Raw genomic sequence first — 18911 nt, 5'->3', positions numbered from 1 at the left:
GGCTTTCTTATAGGCTCATGCTCTGCAAGATTTCAAGTCCAGGACCATCTGCCTAAGAGCTGGTACTGCCCATAGTGGTCTGGACTTCCCCACATCTAGTAATAATCAAGATAAGCCCCCTCAAAAACAATAAGCATCTTTACTTTGATCTGTTGTTGATGCTCTGTCTGGGGTGAAATGATTGTTTGCTCATCTTCCAGGGGAGGTTCACATGACACTATCTCAGGGGTATGGCCAGGGTTTGGCAAATGACGGAAGATCTAAGTATCGCTGACCTCTTGGAATGCCTGGAGCAAGGATCCAAATCAGCAGAAGCTGGGTGCAAGGGGGTTAACTTCATCCGGCCCACTTTCTACACTTCACCTCCAAGAAGCAGGTGCTGTTATACTATCATCAGAGATGGCAAAAGGGACCCTAGGACCCCATGCAACTGGTCATATGTCTGTCCTCATGGAAGCCACACACCATGTCAAATAGCCCTTGTTGCCTCTATACAATCCCCTCCCTCCGTCAGATTTCAGGGAAACAAACCAATAAAAGCTGTCAACAACAGAAGTGCACAACAATCCATCTCCCCAAGAAGAATAATTAATCGATGCCACATGGGAAGCACCAAGAGTTTTGAATAAATGTGGAGACACAGTTACAAGAGCAAAATATTATCATTTGTCCAACATAATTATTTTCTTGGAAACCGTCGATGATTAATACAGCACATTATAAATACTCTCGTGTGCATCGAGTTTCATCTCTCCAGTCTAATTAACATGCTGGAGAATTGCTCTTTTGGTGGGGAAAGACATTTAAAATATATATTTCATGAAATCTGAGTTATTTGTCATAAGCTCCAAGAGGAAAAAATAAAATATGAGGAATGCTGCAGTTATTTAAATACTTTATAATATGACAGTTTTCAAATAATTTCATTCTTAAAGCTCTACAGAGAGGCCAGGATGGTGGGGTGTGGACCCTGCAGTCCCTATGCCATGGTGCCCACTCTTCTCTTAGATCACTCTTGAGATCCAACTGTGCCGTCCAGGCGCTCGCCCCAAGCTGGCCCAGGCTGCAGTGTGGTGTGGTGCCCTGTGTTCAGTACAGGGTGTGGTCAGCTCTGTAAGTGTGAGAGGGTACACAGAGCATTGTATTTGCAGTGTCTTCGTGGAAAGAAAGACTGTGAAATCAGTGTCCTCACTGACCCTTCAGAGGGACACCCAGGGGTAGTCATGCTGATGACCAAGAGAGGAAGAAAGATTGAAGTTTGATGTCAAGGAAACACTGGAACTTTCAGAGTCCACCATGGGCCTGGGTGCTGGGGAGCCACTGTGCCTCTGTCCTGGAGAGCAGCTCCAGTTTGAATGTGAAATGTTTGCCATGCGTAGGTATTTGAACACTTGGTCCCCACCTGGTGACACTGTTTGGGAAGGTTGCTGAACCCTTAGGAGGTGAAGCCTCCTGGAGAGCAGCTCCAGTTTGAATGTGAAATGTTTGCCATGCGTAGGTATTTGAACACTTGGTCCCCACCTGGTGACACTGTTTGGGAAGGTTGCTGAACCCTTAGGAGGTGAAGCCTCATTGAAGGAAATGGGTATAGGCCTTGAGATTATATAGTCGGGCCACATCCTCAAAAAGAACAGTTCCCCTTCCTCAGCAACGATCTGCTACCAACAGCTCTTTAGTAAGGGGTGGGTATGCCAGGGTTTTGGGCCAGCTAGCACTTGTGTAGGTCTTGTTCAGGTAACCATAGCTGCTGTGAGTCCAGGATCTCTGAAATTATCCCACACCCATAACATCCAGAAGACAGTGTTTTACAGCACTCCTCCCCATCCTTTGTCTTTATTACATTCTTTCCACTTCCTCTTCTGCCATGTTCCCTGAGTTTGGGCGGTGAGTGGGGCTGAGTGAGTCAGGGCTGAGCACACAAGTCTCTTTTTCTCAGCGTTTTGATTAGTCCTGCATCTCTCAGGACTGCCCACTGCAAACAGGAGCTTCTCTGGCCAAGACTGTGAGCAGCAGAGGCCTGTGGGTATAAGTATAAATATTTAGGAAGCAATCTGCTAGCATGGCCATTTAGCTTTGCTAAATAGCAATAGCCGGTTCAACCCTAGGGCCTGTGATCTCCCTAGCTGTGGGCTTTTAGCCAGGATTGCAGAATCAGGCATGAAATTTCCTCTTCTAGACAGATCTTAAATCCAGTCAGAAAGAAGTTGATTACCTCACAACAACCATGCCACTATTGCTCCAGCAGGCATGTCTTGCCTGGTGAGTACACATTACAGCATGCAGAGAACCTGCAGGCACTATAAAACCTGCCTCACTCTCCTGACACCATGTCTTCCCCTCTGTGATGGACTTTACCTCTGACATGTGAGTGCAGGTTGTTTACCACTGCCTACAGCTGGCCTGGAAGCTTCTGGGGGATGTCTTTTCCGGTCCTCATGCTTCTTCCATGGTGAGTACTCTGCCCCCTGGGCCATCTCTCCACCCGCAGCTTTATTTTGCTTTAACATGTGCATGCTTGTGTTTAACTGGTATCTACAAGGGGCAGTGTTTCTGTTGCTTTATTTTTCTGGAAAGAGGGTACAATAGAACAATGGGGAAAGAATGTATCCACTTTCACACACTTGAATGTTGTCTGGATTTCTGACACAAAATTGTTTCATTTTTATAGTCTCTTTAAAAGTGGCACACACCTTTAATCCCAGCATTCAGGAGGCAGAGGCAGTATATTTCTGTGAGTTGGTGAATCTGAGGTCAGCCTGTTCTAGAGTTCCAGGGCAGACAGGGCTATACAGAGAGGAAACCTGTCTTGGAAAAAAAACAAAAAAGCAAAAAACAAAATAACAAAAGTCATTTTAAAACATGCCATCATGTGGCCACAACAAAACAATTTTGTGACATTGCTCAAAGTAAATTCACAACCAAAATGAAGTAAGGGAGGTATCCTCTCCAGGAACCAGGAGCATCCCAGCTCTGCTGGGGTGGCTAGCCACATCTTAAGCCACCAACTCTGAGCTTGGCCAGGCATGGTGATACCCAATTTTAATCCCAGCCACTCAGGAGGTAGAGACAGGTGGGTCACTGTAAGTTTGAGGCTAGTCTAGTCTACATAGTAAGTTCCAGGACAGCCAGAGCTACATAATGAGATCCTGTCTCAAAAAAGGGGGGGGACAAATATGGAAGAGGAGGCAGTTACCATTCAGTCTCAAGGGGCCTCAGGACAGAGGCAGTTGCTGGAAATAGGCCTCAGAGCTAAACCTAGATCTTCACAAATAGAAGAGAAATGCAAGCATACTTCCGCTGACCGGTGATCAAGGGCCCACATGGGCACTCCTAGAGCCATCTCATTCATGGGACAGCTGCAGCCTTGGATGCTGAGAACACAGGCAGTGTGAAAATTAATCTCCCTTACATCCAGTAAAGGAAACAACACAGGGAACAGACTGGACTCGGAGAAAAATACAGAAATTACAGTGTGGGGAGTGAAGCTAAAGAGCTGGGCTATAGTTCCGCAGTATAACACTTGCCTGGCATACAAAGGCCCTGTGATTGATGCTCACCTCCATAAAACAATCAATACATAAGAAATCAATAACACAAAAAATGCACATCAATGACAACTGCCGCAACAGACAAATTACTTGAAAATATGTAATGTTCACACACCGTGTGTCAGAGATGCATGGCTTGGAAGATGACTCAGATAGGCAAGCTTGAAGACCTGAGATAAAATCCCAAGCCCTAGTGTAAAAAGCTGGATATGGCCATGCTGCCTGTGACCGCAATGTTTTGAGGGGCAGAAGCAGGAGAATTTCTGTGACTTTATGGATGACAGCCTAGCTCCAGGTCCAATGAGAGACTCTGTCTCAACGGAATAAGGTGGAGAGTGATGGATCAGGACATCTGATTCCTCCTGTAACATCTGCATGAGCAGAAGTTCACAGTGTGTGCCCATAACTACACACATACACCACAAGCACAATAAATAAGTAACCTTAACTCAGCTTTGCAGACAAAGAGCAGAAGCTGCGGGACAAAGAGAAGGAAAGAAGATCTGAGCAATGATGGGCACAGTGTCTTTCTAGGAGATAGATGGAGGTGGCCACGGTGAGTGTGCTTGATGCCGCTGACTGCGGAAATGGCCAAGGTGGGAATCTGCAGGCAGGCTAAGCCACTGCAAGACCTCCATGAGCCAGACCTGGTGAGATGTGAAAGATGCTGAGCCTTGGTGATGCAGCCTAGCTCACCCAGCATGTGCTGGGTTGAGCATCAAGGCATCCTGCATCTCAGGATTGGGAAAATGGGCGGAGTTTGTGCAGGTTCATTATCTTTCCATATCAGATGGATTGTGCTTGTTGAGCTTCTCTTCAAAAATCTTAAACAAAACAGGGGCCCTTTTTTCACAAGTTCGGTCTGTAAGTTGAGAGGGGAAATTACAAATATAAGGATTGCAAAGGAAGGAAAAAGTGATCATTTACAGATTATTCAAGGACCTGAATTGCTTAAAAATTGCCAGAGTTAGCAAGTTTCCTTATTTTAGTTTTTTAAAAAGCAATTAATTCTGGCCAAGGAGATTTCTCTTCTTATATCCCAGTAGCAAAAAATGCAAGCTTTATAACAAGTAACCTCCAGGATTTTAAGACAAACTGCATGGGATAGTAAATACAACAAAAGTTACACGTGTCATGGACAGAGGTAGATCACCTAGCAGATCATTTGCCAAGCATGTTCTCCTAACAAGCTGTCAGCCTGACCCAGCATTGCATAAACCAGGCATGCTTGTTGTTGTAATTTTAAAATGCAGCGTGAGAGAAAAAGACACCATGTGACAGAGCTTGGGTGGAGGGGTTTTTATTGGGGGAAGGTGAATGGGAATAGGGGGAAGGGAAGAGGGGAGACCAGTGTCTGGGGACAGAAACAGCAGAAGAGAAAAGAGAGGCAGAGAGAAAGAGGCAGAGGGAAAGAGATGAGAGACGGGCAGAGAAGCAGAGAGAGATAGAGAGGGACGGGAGGTGGGTACTTTAAAAAGGGTACATAGTGAACAGGCACAGATGGTGCTCTCAGTGACTGCAGCTGAGGGCGTATCCTGTCAGAACCCCCAAGACCAGGCCAGTACAGATACCTGAATGCTACACCTGTAATCCCAGATCCTGGGAGGTAGAGACAAGGAGGATCAGGAATTCAAGGTCATCTTTGGTCATATGGCAAGTTGACAACATCCTTGGTGACACAAAACCCTGTCTAAAAATAAAAAGTAAAGATGTGTGTGTGGCAGAAGACCCGCCCACACAGGAAAGACATCAGCCCTTCCAGGCCCCAACCTCCGGCCACCCCAGGTTCAGCTTAAGCTTCAGTGTCAGCATCCCCAGCTTCAGCTTCAGGAAGGAAGGAGACCAGTGGAGATGGAAAGACCCCACCAGCACCCACTGGAAGAAGAGATGGGAAGAAGACAGAATAAGAGCTCACTCAGCAATAGAAAGACCAACATGACGGCGTCAGAATCTAGGGAACCAACAACCAGCAAGACCCGAAAAGCACTACATAGACGAAGCAGAGGAGACAGACCTTAAAAATTATTTGATGAAGATGATAGAGACCCTCAAAGAAGAAACAAGGAAATCCCTTAAAGAAATAGAAGAAAAAACAAACAAAAAATCCATGAAATGGGGGAAAAAATTCAAGAAATAAACAAATCTCTCAAAGAATCTAAAGAACACCAAGAAAAAACAACCAAACAAATGAAGGAAACAACTCAAACAGTTGAAGGATTGAAAGCTGAAACAGAAACAATAAAGAAAACACAGAACAAGGGGATGCTGGAAATAGAAATGCTGGGTAAACGATCAGGAACTACAGATGCAAGTATCACCAATAGAATACAAAAGATAGAAGAGAGAATTTCAGGTGTTGAAGACTCATTAGAGGACATACAATCATCAACCAAAGAAAATCTCAAAACCAACAAATCCTTAACACAAAATATCCAGGAAATATGGGACACCGTGAAGAAGCCAAACATGGAAATAATAGGTATAGAAGAAGGAGAAGAAATACAGCTCAAAGGTACAGAAAACATATTCAACAAAATCATAGAAGAAAACTTCCCTAACCTAAAGAAAGATATGCCTATGAAAATACAAGAATCTTACAGAACCCCAAATAGGCTGGACCAGAAAAAGAAGTCACCTTGCCATATAATAAACAAAACATCAAACCTACAGAGTAAAGAGAAAATATTAAGAGCAGCTAAAGAAAAAGGCCAAGTAACATGCAAAGGCAGACCTATCCGAATTTCACCTGACTTCTCAATGGAAACTATGAAAGCCAGAAGATCCTGGATAGATGTCCTACAAACGCTAATGGAACAAGGATGCCAGTCAAGACTACTATATCCAACAAAGCTTTCAATTACCATAGATGGAGAAAACAAAATATTCCATGGCAAAGCCAGATTTAAACAATACGTATCCATGAATCCAGCTCTAGAGAAAGTGCTAGAAGGAAAACCTAGATCCAAGGAAGATAACTACACTCACAAAGACACAGGCAATATATAATCCCACTTTACAAAACACCAAAAGAAAAAGGGAGGAGAAACTACACAAAATAACTTCACTAACAATAAATCAAGCACAAACAAGAAATCAATGGTCATTAATATCCCTCAATGTCAACGGCCTCAACTTGCCTATAAAAAGACACAGACTAGCAGAATGGATACGAAGACAGAACCCTTCCTTCTGCTGCATACAAGAAACACATCTCAACATCAAAGACAGACGTTATCTCAGAGTAAAGGGTTGGGAAAGGATCTTCCAATCAAACGGTCCCAAGAAACAAGTGGGTGTAGCAATCTTAATATCTAACAAACTAGACTTCAAATTAAAATCAATCAAAAGAGATGAAGAAGAACACTTCATATTCATCAAAGGAAAAATACATCAAGATGAAGTCTCAATTTTAAACATCTACGCCCCAAACACAAAGGCACCTACATTCGTGAAAGAAACATTACTAAAGCTCAAAATGCACATAAAATCTCACACACTAATAGTAGGAGACTTCAACACTCTGCTTTCACCACTAGACAGGACCTCCAGAAAGAAACTTAACAAAGAAACAAAAGAACTAATAGAAGTTATGACCCAAATGGGTTTAACAGACATCTATAGAACATTCCACCCAAACACAAAGGGTTATACTTTCTTCTCAGCGCCACATGGAACCTTCTCTAAAATCAACCACATAATAGGAAACATAGCAAATCTCCACAGATAAAAAAAAAATTGGAATAACCCCCCTGTATCTTATCAGACCACCATGCATTAAAATTAGAATTCAACAATAACACAAATCGCAGAAAACCTACAAACTCATGGAAATTGAACAATGCACAATTGCACCATCCCTGGGTAAAGGAAGAAATAAAAAAAGAAATTAAAGACTTCCTGGAATTCAATGAGAATGAAGACACAACATACACAAACTTATGGGACACTTTGAAAGCAGTGCTGAGAGGAAAGTTTATAACACTAAGTGCCCACATGAAGAAACTGGAGAACAGTCATACTAGAGAATTAATAGCACAGCTGAATGTCCTAGAACAAAAAGAAGCAAACTCACCCAGGAGGAGCAGACGCCAGGAAATAATCTAATTGAAGGCTGAAATCAATCAAGTAGAAACCAGGAAAACACTGAGAAGAATCAATGAAACAAAGAGTTGGTTCTTTGAGAAAATCAACAAAATAGACAAACCTCTGTCCAAACTAACCAAACGACAGAGAGAGAGCATGCTAATTAACAAAATCAGAAATGAAAAAGGGGACATAATAACGGACTCTGAGGAAATTCAGAGAATCATCAGAGCATACTTTGAAAATCTGTACTCCACAAAATTCGAAAATTTAAAGGAAATGGACAATTTCCTGGATAGATATCACTTGCCAAAACTAAATCAAGAGCAGATAAACAATCTAAACAGACCTATAACCCCTAATGAAATAGAAGCAGTCATCAAAAGTCTCCCAAACAAAAAAGCCCAGGCCCAGATGGCTTCAGTGCAGAATTCTACCAGAAATTCAAAGAAGAGCTAATTCCAATACTGCTCAAAGTATTCCACACAATAGAAGCAGGAGGCTCACTGCCAAACTCTTTTTACAAGGCTGCAATTAACTTGATACCCAAGCCACAAAAAGACACAACTAAGAAAGAGAACTATAGACCAATTTCCCTCATGAACATCGATGCAAAAATACTCAATAAAATACTTGCAAACCGGATTCAAGAACACATCAGAAAAATCATCCACCATGATCAAGTAGGCTTCATCCCAGGAATGCAGGGATGGTTAAACATTAGAAAATCTATCAATGGAATCCACCATATAAACAAACTGCGAAAGAAAAACATGATCATCTCACTAGATGCTGAAAAAGCCTTTGACAAAATCCAGCACCCCTTCATGATAAAGGTCCTAGAGAGATCAGGGTTAACAGGAACATACCTGAATATAATAAAAGCAATATACAGTAAACCAACAGCTAACATCAAACTAAATGGAGAGAAACTCAAAGCAATTCCTCTAAAATCAGGAACAAGACAAGGCTGTCCACTCTCTCCATATCTCTTCAATGTTATACATGAAGTTCTAGCTACAGCAATAAGACACCAAAAGGAGATAAAGGGGATACAAATAGGAAAAGAAGAAGTCAAACTTTCACTACTTGCATATGATATGATAGTTTACATACGTCACCTGAAAACCTCCGCACGGAAACTCCTAGAGCTGATAAACACCTTCAGCAATGTGGCAGGATACAAGGTAAACTCAAAAATTCAGTGGCCCTATTATATACAGATGATGAAGTGACTGAGATAGAAATCAGAGAAACACCACCCTTTACAATAGCCATAAACAGCATCAAATATGTGGGGATAATGTTAACCAAGGAAGTGAAAGACTTGTATATCAAGAACTTTGAGTCTTTAAAGAAAAAATCAAAGAGGACACCAGAAAATGGAAAGATCTCCCATGCTCTTGGATTGGTAGGATTAACATAATAAAAATGGCAATCTTGCCAAAAGCAGTCTACAGATTCAATGCAATCCCTATCAAAATTCCATCACAATTCTTCAAGGACCTGAAAAGAACATTAATCAACTTTATATGGAAAAACAAAAGGCTCAGGATAGCCAAAACAACCCTATACAATAAAGGAACTTCGGGAGGCATCACCATACCTGACTTCAAGCTCTATTATAGAGCTATAGTCCTGAAAACAACTTGGTATTGGCACAAAAATAGGCAGGTAGACCAATGGAACCGAATTGAAAACCCTGATTTTAACCCACACACCTATGAACACTTGATTTTTGACATAGAAGCTAAAATTATACAATGGAAAAAAGAAAGCATCTTCAACAAACGGTGCTGGCATAACTGGGTACTGGTATGCAGAAGACTGCAGATAGATCCATGTGTATCGCCTTGTACAAAACTTAAATCCAAATGGATCAAAGATCTCAATATAAATCCAGCCACACTGAAACTTTTAGAAGAGAAAGTGGGAGATACTCTTCAACGAGTTGGTACAGACCACTTCCTAAACATAACACCAGTGGCACAAACACTGAGATCGACAATTAACAAATGGGACCTCCTGAAACTAAAAAGCTTCTGTAAAGCAAAGGACACAGTCGACAAGACAAAAAGGCAGTCCACAAAATGGGACAAGATATTCACTAACCCCACATCTGACAGAGGGCTAATCAACAAAATTTACAAAGAACTCAAGAAGCAAGTCTCCAAAACTCCAAAGGATCCAATTAAAAGGTGGGATACAGAACTAAACAGAGAATTCTCAATAGAGGAGGCTAAAATGGCCAAGAGACACTTAAGAAAGTGCTCGGATTTTAATGGGGATTGCATTGAATCTGTAGATTGCTTTTGGCAGGATTGCCATTTTTACTACATTGATCCTACCTATCCAAGAGCAATGCAATCCCCATTAAAATCCCAGCACAATTCTTCACAGACCTTGAAAGAACAATAATCAATTTTGTATGGAAAAACAAAAGACCCAGGATAGCCAAAACAACCCTGTTCAACAAGGCAACGTCCGGAGGCATCACCATCCCTGACCTCAAGCTCTATTATAGAGCTATAGTCCTGAAAACAGCTTGGTATTGGCACAAAAATAGACAGGTAGACCAATGGAATCGAATTGAAAATCCGGGTATTAACCCACACACATACGAACATCTGATCTTCGACAAAGAAGCTAAAAATATACAATGGAATAAAGAAAGCATCTTCAACAAATGGTGCTGGCATAATTGGAGACTGACATGTAGAAGAATGTGGATTGATCCATGTTTATCGCCATGCACAAAACTTAAGTCCAAATGGATCAAAGACCTCAACATAAATCCAGCCACACTGAACCTCTTAGAAGAGAAAGTGGGTGGTACCCTTGAACGAATTGGTACAGGAGACAGCTTCCTGAATATAACACCAGTAGCACAGACAGTGAGATCAACAATTAATAAATGGGACCTACTGAAACTGAGAAGCTTCTGTAAGGCAAAGGACACAGTCAGCAAGACAAAAAGGCAGCCCACAGAATGGGAAAAAATATTCACTAATCCCACATCTGACCGAGGGTTGATCTCCAAAATTTACAAAGAACTCAAGAAGCAAGTCTCCAAAACAGCAAAGGACCCAATTAAAAAGTGGGCTGCAGAACTAAATAGAGAGTTTTCAATAGAGGAGTCTAAAATGGCTGAGAGGCACTTGAGAAAGTGCTCAACATCCTTAGCCATCCGGGAAATGCAAATCAAAACAACTCTGAGATACCATCTCACTCCTGTCAGAATGGCTAAAATCAAAAACACCAATGACAATTTATGCTGGAGAGGATGTGGTGAAAGGGGAACACTCCTCCATTGCTGGTGGGAGTGCCAACTGGTTCAGCCACTTTGGAAATCAGTATGGAGATTCCTCAGAAAAATGGGAATAAACCTACCACAAGACCCAGCAACTCCACTCTTAGGCATATATCCAAAAGATGCCCATTCATACAACAAAGATGTCTGTTCCACTATGTTCATAGCAGCTTTATTTGTAATAGCCAGAACTTGGAAGCAACCTAGATGTCCCTCACCTGAAGAGTGGATAGAGAAAATGTGGTACATCTACACAATGGAGTACTATTCAGCAGAAAAAAATAATGGAATCATGAGATTCGCAGGCAAATGGATGACACTAGAAGAAACCATCCTGAGTGAGGTAACCCAGTCACAAAAAGAGAAACATGGCATATACTCTCTCATATATGGATTTTAGACATAGATCTGGGGAGTGCCAGCCTACAATCCTATGGCCAGAGAGTCCGGGAAACAGAAACTTCATTTAGTGGCTGATCGAAGAAGAGGCAGACTCCCTTGGTTAAGTACTGAGCTGAACTCAAGAAAGCCAGTAACAGAGAGGGAGGACTGATGATCAAAGGGATTAAGACTGGGCTGGTTTAACCCCCAGAAACAGCTGTCCAGACAAAGGTTAACTCTTGAATCCCAGGCATCAGCCTGGGAATCCAGCATGGGACTGATCAATACCCCCTGAATTGGGGTGTCAGTGAGGAGGCCTAGGGAATCTATTGAGCCTTGGGCAGCAGATCAGTACCCATCCCAAGTATACACACGGACTTTGGACTCCCATAGAACAATGTGAGGTGCACTCTCACCCTGAACTCTTGGGGAAGGGTCTAGGCCCTGCCCTATATGAAATGACAGACTATGGACACCCCCATGGAGGGCCTCACCTTCCCTGGGGGAATGAGGGGATAACGGGGGGGGGGGGGTTTGGGGGGAGGCCACGGGAGGAGGGGAGGGAATGGGAGAGGGACCTGGAACTGACTTGTGAAGCAACCTCGTTTCTTATCTAAATTTAAACTGGAAAATAAAAAAAAACAACAACAACAAAAAAAAACCAAAACAAAAAAAAAAAAAGAAAGAAAAGAAAGTGCTCAACTTCCTTAGCCATCAAGGAAATGCAAATCAAAACAACTCTGAGATACCATCTTACTCCTGTCAGAATGGCTAAAATCAAAAACATCGAAGACAATTTATGCTGGAGAGGATGTGGAGAGAGGGGAACACTCCTCCACTGCTGGTGGGAGTGCCAACTTGTACAGCCACTTTGGAAATCAGTATGGAGACTCCTCAGGAAAATGGGAATCAGCCTACTATAAGATCCAGAAATTCGACTCTTAGGCATATATCCAAATGAGGCAAATTCATACAACAAGGACATCTGCTCCACTATGTTCATAGCAGCATTATTTGTAATAGCCAGAACCTGGAAGCAACCTAGATGCCCCTCAACTGAAGAGTGGATAGAGAAAATGTGGTACATGTACACAATGGAGTATTACTCAGCAGAAAAAAAAAAAAACAATGGAATCTTGAAATTCACAGGTAAATGGATAGCACTGGAAGAAACCATCCTGAGTGAGGTAACCCAGTCGCAAAAAGACAAACATGGTATGTACTCACTCATATATGGATTTTAGACATGGATCAGGATAGTGCCAGTCTGCACTTCCACTGATAGAGAGTCTGGGAAACAGGAAAGAACCTAAAAGATATGCATGGTACCCAAGAGAAGAGGATTGAGACAAGATCCTCTGAATGGATGGGGAACACGGCAAGGGGTGGGGGAGAGTGGGACCTGGGAAGAAGAGAGGGAGAGAAGAGGAAGAGACAGTAGGTCATGGGGGAACAGGAAGGTTGAGTGGGGGGGGTAGAATAGGGGGAAAAGGGAATCATAGGTTAGAAGACAGATCAGGCACCAGAGTGACATCTAGTGATCTAAAGGGATGACACCAATTGGCAAGCTAAGCAATAGTGGAGAGACCACTTCGAATGCCCATTCCTGATAATGAACTTGATGTCTATAACCATCCGGGAGCCTTCATCCAGTGACTGACGGAAGCAGAGGCAAACACCCACAATTAAGCACTGAACTGAACCAAAGGGACCCAGTGACAGAGAGAGAGGAGTGATGAGCAAATTGCCAAAGAATGGGCTGGCAAAACCAGCAGAGACAGCTGATCTGAACAGGGGAGAGCTCTTGGATCCCAGACCGACAGCAGGGAGGCCAGCATGGAATTGATCTGGACCCCCCCCCCCCCCCCCCCCGAATGTGAGTGTCAGTGAGAAGGCCTGGGCAACCTATGGGGCCCTGAGCAGTGGATCAATGTTTATCCCTGGAATACAAACAGCCATCGTGTACCCATAGCACAAAGAGGGATGCTCTCTCAGCCTGGACTCTTAGGAGAGTGCCTGGACCCTACCCTTAGTGAAATGACAGACTCTAGATATTCCCTATGTGGAAGGAATTGGCAATAGGGTGGGAGGCTGGGGGGGGGGGATGGGGGAGTGCAGGAGGAGGGGAAGGAGAGGGAACTGGGATTGACATGTAAAACAAGCTATTTAAAATTAAAATAAAAAAAATTTAAAAAGATGTGTGTGTATACACACTACACACACACACACACACACACACACTTGCATGAGGGGCAACTTGCTATGTACAGCATGATCAGAGTGTGAGAGGTAGAGAACAAGTCCTCAAAATGCTCACCCATCTCCTGCTGTCTCAACACACAGGGTTCCCAGCAGCAGCATGTGTGGCTCACATGCACACACACACACACACACACACACACACACACACGGTCTTGCCTGTGCTGTGGTGTCTGTCAGCCTAGTTGCCACATGTCAGCATCTTCACACCAGGGCAGAAGGAAATCAGAAATAAAGTAAAGGGGCTGGAGAGATGGCTCCACAGTTAAGAGCACTAGATGCTTTAACAGACGCCCTGAGTTCAATTCCCAGCACCCACATGGTAGCTCACAGCCATCTATACCTGTAGTTTCATGGAATCCAATGCCCTCTTCTGATGTACAGTTGTATGAACAGTCAAAACATCCAGATACATAAGATACATACATAAGACACATACATAAATTAATCTTTTTTAAAAATAGAAGACAATCATGTGAGGGCACAAGTATTACTTGGAGATGGTGTGGTCTTGTAGGACAGTTTGAGAGGGAGCAGACAAATACAGTGAGTGTCTGCTTGCTCTATACTCAGATCTGCTCCTGCCCCTGAAACATTGTAGAACTTAACTTTGAGTGGGCAATGGGTGCATAACAGTAAGGCATTAGGGTGTCAATCACACATAACCTCCCTACTGACCCTTCCTATCTTTTACCAGTTGGAGGCTTGGAGTTCATAAAAAACTGCAAAGAGAAGAAAGTATTGGAATTAAAATCTGCTTCCATCAGTAAATGAGAATTTAATGAAATTGCAGGTGACCCATATCCTTGACAGACTCAAGGCTCCATCCATCCCATCTCCAGTCCACACGTAGTGCTCACACAGGTTTCCTGATTAAGGGAATGTAGAAGGGCGCACACCCAGGGGCCTTGGGTCTGAGTCACTTTGCTCTTTCACATCCCACAAGTGGGTCATTTATTGGACACAGACATAACATAGTGGGAAGGGCGGTATTTGGCGGGTGTTAGCCCTACAGGGTGATAAGGATGGGCTGAGAGACACTTCAGTCTTGAGATTCCTGAAGGCTCTGGGACAGGCAGAGATGACGTTAGCGTGTGGTGATGGGTCTGTGGGCTGCTGCCCAGGAAGGACTGATCACTTAGGGTGGGTCTAACCCAGACATGGCAAAGGAGGGAATAAGGACATGAGCCAAAAACAAGCAAACTGCCCTCTGCCGTCAGCTGCCCAATTCTGTCCATTCATTGTGACAGTCACCCTGTACTAACTCATCCATCAGCGGTACACACTCTAACAGAAGCACACAAAGGCAAACTGGCTTCCTTCTGGCCAAAGCTAGCACAAAAGTGGGGAGCAGTGCACCTGCCTGGGAATCACCGCCTTCTTCAGGGGTTCACCCCAATGAACAGAATGTCTCACAAGAAAATCTTAAACACCCAGGTGACCATCGGGTATGCCACAGACTCGTAGAACCAAGGTGGCGGTGGCAACAACACAGAAAACAACACAGCCTGTCCTGCCATTCTCCTGGCGATGTGCTGACAGATGGGTGACATGTTAACAAATAACAGGCGATGACAGAGAATGTGGTTCCATTAATATCTCCAGGTCCCCCAGGGGCAGGCCACTGCCACCTCTGCATATGTGAAAGAAACCCGTAAATAACATATCACAAGATGCCTGTAAAGGAAAGTCTCTCCAGCATAATTAAACGCATACTTTATAATAACATGCTGGGGAAATCCATGCCTGTCTTTGATATAGGGAGACAGAAGCAAGCTTGTCGTCACTGGTTCACTCCAAGTGCAATTATGCACTTGGCTGGTGTTTCCAAATCTAGTACTCTGAATACCAAATTTCAATGCATATGGCTATCTCTGCTTTTTCTGAGTGGGTAAAGAGATGTCCTAACTAAAGATTTGTCAACAAAGATGGTTACCCAGGGGTGCAAGCATGGAGTGGACGTATCCTGTGACCCCATGGAGGACTTGTCCATCCCTCAAGAGCACTACAATGTCTTGATCACACGCACACTGCTGATTGCTCATGGGTTGCAGTTTCAGGAATGCCATGAGACTCTGTGAGATTCCACATGGCTACTTCCCTTTAAACAAGAAGAAAGGTATGTAAGTCTGGAAGACTGAACCAAAAAGTGCTCAGGAGGAGCACTGGTGCCTGGTGTGCCTCATTGCACACCTTCAATTCTACTTAGCATGCCCCTGTGGTGACAGACCTCCATGGAGAGGGCTGGGGCAGCCCCTGAGCTGCTTTGCTGGGAGGTGACAGCTAGGTTGAGTCTCTTACAGGTGCTGCTAAGTCAAGCTATCTTTGTGAGCAGCAGGAAACCCAGCATCACATGCTGACCCAGCCCATAGGGACAGGTCACATTCAACATAGCAACCTGGCCCTCAAGCAGTCAATATCACCCAGTTTCTACCTATGGATGGATAGAACACATCTCTCCTTATTCCTGAGTGACTGAGATTACTTTCACACATGTGAGAAAGGGGAGTCATGTTTTCACACGGAAATTGTTCAGTGAGAAACTAAAATACATCTGTTTCCCACTGTCTTGTCTAGGCAGAGGGGTTCAGCTTTGTGGCTACCCAGCAGGACCCCTGGCAGAGCCACTGCCCCCATACCATGTTTCAGGGTCCTTGAGAAGTGGAACAAAGACAAGGGCTCTGAGAGTTGACATCATTGCCTAAGGCCCTGGCCAGAACTGCGGCCAGTGAGGCCAACCATCTGGGCAGGCCTGAGTCTCCAAGTCACAGAGCCCACTGCAAACTTGGCATCATTACTGCCTTACAGGAGCGCCTGGCCTTGCCCTCTCACAGCTCAGGGGTCCTCCCACCCCAGGACACCAGAGTTGCCCCCAACGACTGCACCTTCACTCAGATTCTGGCTGCCTGGAGACCCCTGTGGTGGCCACAGTGAGTCCCAAGTAAAGCTGTGCTGTGGGAGATGTGTGGGGCCAGGCTGTGTTCCCAAGCATCTGCTTCAAGAGATGCCAAGTCCAAGACTGAAACCCATGAGGACAAATGTGACTAGTGGCCGCCACCCTTCCATTTCTTCAGGAAATGGTTGTTGGGTTCCCAGTATGCACGGGGCCCAACACTGAGAGCTCCAGGGACAAAAAGGGGCTTTCTGCTCCTCTGCTACTCTTTGGCCCATCCCCTGCTCCTGTCTCCTGTGGGGGGGACACCGTGGGGGGGGGACGGCAGCTCTCATACAACTAATGAAGAAAATGTCTGCGGACAATATAACCACTGTGGAGCTGCCTCAAACACCTCATCCCTGCCAAGAGCCAAGAGCAAGGTCCCTGCCTTGCTTGGAGCCCTCAGCCTCTGAGCCTCCATGTGACAATGACCCACCTCCCCAACTAGGGGAGTCTGGCCTCAGAGAAGATAATTCACCCATTGTGTGTAAATGCCCACCACTATTTGCAAGGCCACTGTCCCTGTCAAAGTTAGGCCCAAGTTTGGGCCACCTCTGAGGCCCAGCCAGGTCAGCATTAGGACTTAATCATCCCAGAAACATTCTTGTTCTGAAATTTCTCTGATGCAGATTGCCCTTTGGGGTTGATCTGCATGAGAAGCAGACCACAGCCACAGAGAATAAGAAGCCTTGAAGGGCCTGGCTAGGAGGCCTCGGTAGTCACCATGGTGACCAGCTGATAGTTTCTCCTCATCTGAACTTACATCTTCACGAGAAGGGTGGGACAACAGTGCCAGCTATACAAGTCCCCAGAGGCACACAGGAGAAGATGTGATAGAGACAGCCACCCCGGGATGCCAGGCTAATGCTGGCACCAGACTATCTTACATGGTGCCTTCACTGGCCCAAGAGAGAACAGGAATTTTCTCAGCACACACACACACACACACACACACACACACACACACACACTCACACACACACACACATACACACACTCACACACACTCAAAGACACACGTATATACACATCTACTTCCACATACATGCACATATATGTATACATATGCATACACACATCTATAAACAAACATGTACCCACAGACATATGAGTGCATATACACACATATATAAACAAACACACACACCTAAGCATGCATACACGCACATACCTGCATACACACATATGCACACACACGTACACACACTCAGCCAGCTGCCCATAGCGCTTCTTGTTCCTTATTTTAGAAAATGTATCACGAGTTCCTCATTGTCGGAATTACCTAGAAGTTAAATATGCTCTCAGGGAATGAAAACGAGTCCAGCCTCTTACTGTCATTCAGGTATGCAATTCCCACCTGCACACATCTGTTCTCACATACCCGTCCCCCTGTGACAGAGACCTCCATCTCTGAGTGACGGTGGCTCCACCCAATGCCTCCTCTCCAGGGAATCTTCCCTGACTTAACAACTGGTTTACACAGCAAATCTGTGTCTCCCATCCAACCCCCCTCCTGACATGGCTCTCTGTGTGGCCCGTGGCTGACTCACCTCTCCTTAAAGGCTACTGGTGGATCTTCGGTGTCAACCAAGTCCCAGAGCGCAGAGGCTTGTGGAGAGGACGCGAAGCTGGTTTCACAAACACTTCCAGGTGGCGTAGATGAGACGCGCAGGTGAGACGTCCAGACACAGGCCCTACCTCAGGGACACAGCTTGGTGCTTACTCCCAGCAACTGTCCATCTGCCTCCACCCTCGTCCTGCATGGCACATTGATCTCTGGCTGTAACATTGATCCTTTATTGGCTAATTAGTCCCAGGCTAGCTAATTGATCGCAGACTGGTGCATTGATCCCAGGCTCACAAGCTGAAATTTCACTTGAATTCCCCTCAGAAGGAGCAAGTTAAATTGAAGAGATTTATTGATCTGAAGTAGTCACTGAGCAGCATGTCCCCGGCTCCCTAAATTCCCACACAACCATCAACAAATCGAGAACAGGCGTCCTGAGACGGGGTATTGGCGTCTGTCTCCTGGCTGCCTATCCTCCAGCCTCTGCAGCTCCTTGGGTACCCCACCTTGCAGAGCCTGCGTATGGAAGAACCAGCAATGGGAGCTCCTACCACGGTGGCTCCACTGTTGTGGGAACTCATTCTGCCAGTGGCCTCGGGGTACCAGCCTTAGGGTGTGGCTTCTTGTCTGCTTGGCTGCTTAAGAGGAGAGAGAGGTCACAGGCTCTCTTGGGCAGTGAAGATCAGGTCAGGCAGCGGCATGTGGTCGGTCCCCAATTCCCTTGGGTGAAACAGAGGGACTCTGCAACTGGATATATCTTGTCCTGTGTCCATGAGTCTGTTTCCCCATAGCACCCCCTTAATAAATTGGTGCATGTGTGTGTGTGTG

The 18911-nt window shown here is 44.8% G+C and overlaps 1 long non-coding RNA gene across 1 annotated transcript; it reads right to left on the bottom strand.

Moving 5' to 3' along the window:
* Positions 1-878: 878 nt before the first annotated feature.
* On the bottom strand, positions 879-18275 carry LOC110340378. Its single transcript, XR_002382171.1, has 2 exons — positions 18067-18275; positions 879-2017 (listed from the first exon to the last, which is right to left on the bottom strand). It is a non-coding gene; the product is annotated as an uncharacterized LOC110340378 (long non-coding RNA).
* Positions 18276-18911: the final 636 nt, after the last annotated feature.

This window comes from Mesocricetus auratus, unplaced genomic scaffold (genome assembly GCF_017639785.1).
Source record: "Mesocricetus auratus isolate SY011 unplaced genomic scaffold, BCM_Maur_2.0 Super-Scaffold_100010, whole genome shotgun sequence".
Classification (NCBI taxonomy): domain Eukaryota; kingdom Metazoa; phylum Chordata; class Mammalia; order Rodentia; family Cricetidae; genus Mesocricetus; species Mesocricetus auratus.
The sequence above is the reverse complement of the archived record's forward strand: the minus strand, read 5'-3'. Positions and strand labels throughout refer to the sequence as shown.